The sequence below is a fragment of the Medicago sativa genome, chromosome 8 (assembly GCF_051527215.1).
Source record: "Medicago sativa cultivar Bolivia chromosome 8, Bolivia_mono, whole genome shotgun sequence".
Lineage (NCBI taxonomy): Eukaryota > Viridiplantae > Streptophyta > Magnoliopsida > Fabales > Fabaceae > Medicago > Medicago sativa.
In genome coordinates, this window is record NC_140756.1 from 84252363 (window position 1) to 84254414 (window position 2052).

A 2052-nucleotide genomic window follows, 5' to 3' on the forward strand; every position below is an offset into this window, starting at 1 on the left:
AAAGGCTAAATACCACTTTTGATCCTTTTGGTTTGACATAATTTCCAAGTAAGTCCTTTAAGTTTCGAAAGTTTCAATTAGGTCCTTTTAGTTTGACATAATTCTTAAGTTAGTCTTTTAAATTTCAAAAGTTTCAAATAGGTCATTTAAGTTGTTGACGTTGATCAAAATACCGCATTTGAAAAGATCTAGGGTGTCAAAACGTAACGTTTAATGGTCACAAATATCATTCTAGCACTATAAATGTCGTTTAATAGTGCTAAAAAGGCATTTGTTGTGGTAAATAGCTGCCTTTCTAGCAAAGATAAATGATCGTTAGTGAATAGTTTATCAACTAAAAGGACCTATTTTGAAACTTTTGAAACTTAAAAGACTAACTTGGGAATTCGTCAAACTAAAATGATCTATTTGAAACTTTTGAAACTTAAAGGACTAACTTAGGAATTTTGTCAAACTAAAAGGACAAAACGTGGTATTTGGCCATAAATAAATAAGGGGTTTGCTAGGATACAACCACTAGTTGACATCTCAACTAAATAGAGTGCAAAAGCATTACATGAAAGCCTTGACATCTCAATTAAGTTGGCATCTCAAAACTATCGAATATCATTTGCAGCATCCTAAAAATTTTATTCGTAAAAAATAAAAAGATGAAACAAGATCTTGGAGATGCTAGACTAAAACCCAAGCTAACAATCGAACAAATAATATGCAACTGTCTCATTAAAAACATTACGAGAAAAACTTGTTGGGAAAACATCATGGTAAAGAAAAAAAGAGTGCAAAATCTCATACAATGTCAATAGATACGGTCGAAAATACATGAATAGCAAAATCTAAACTCATAAAGTCCAAGCATATTAGCTGGAATAGACTCCCACCATTCCATCCCATTAATATGAAAACCTAGACATAACTATAGCCATAGCCATAAGAGGTGTGGTTATATTAACCCATAGCCATAATCGGTGGCGTAGCCGAAATTTTATAGAGTCCGAGCAAAAAATTTATCGCAAATTCACATGTGACATAATATATAAACAAATATAAATCGAAATAAAAGAGGTTTCTCATTTTGTCAACAAAAATACAATTAAAAATATGGTTAATTATTGAAATTGACCCCGTGATATACGTGAAGTCCGAAAATTGACCCTATAATTAAATAACACATATTCGACCCCGTAATTCGAGATTCTTATTATTTATAACCTTGTAATATACGCAAAGTCCAAAAAGCAACCAAAAGACATTTATAAAAATACATAAAAAGGATTTGTAAAGTTTCATAGCATTTCGAAGTCGTTTAAATTTATTTTAATTTTTCAACCAAAACGTGCAAAATCGAAATTTTGTTCCGAGTAAGCGTATACTCACATGTCAAATTTAGTTCCCTAATTTTGTAGGCATGACTTGAACATGATAAGAACCTTCACAATGAAATTTTATAGTTTTTAAACGAGATACAAATTTATTGGGGAATAAAAATTCATCATTAATTTGTTCCTAGTCGAAAAAATTTAATTTTTTGTATAAAGCTATATTTTAACGTGCTAAACATGTATGTAAAAAATAGTGAAAAAATGCAACTTGTAGGTCACATTTTTAGACTAAACGTATATTATAGGGTGGTCAAAAATAAGAAGAAACTCAAGTCACAATGCTAGAATATATGTTTTGTATTTTACAGGTCATTTTCGTACATATTGTATATTACATGGTCAATTTGAACAATTAATCCTTTAAAATAAGAGAGATGAACCTGCCAATAATGTGCTAAATAAAATTATGAGGTAAATATTTTTCAAAGACCTCTTTGCGTGTGAGAATTTTCAGATTTTACCCAAATTTTTCTTTTTTAAACGGGTTAATAGATTGTTGGGTTGTGTCATATATAAGGAAAGTACGAGATCGAGTCCGGACAAGTGCCCGGGGTCGCCGGACAGTGGAACCGCCCATGGCCATAATATGCTCAACTGAAAATTTTACTAAAATACTAAACTGATTTTTGTTATATCCCATTCCAAATATTTAAAAACTTCGGCAGTGCAA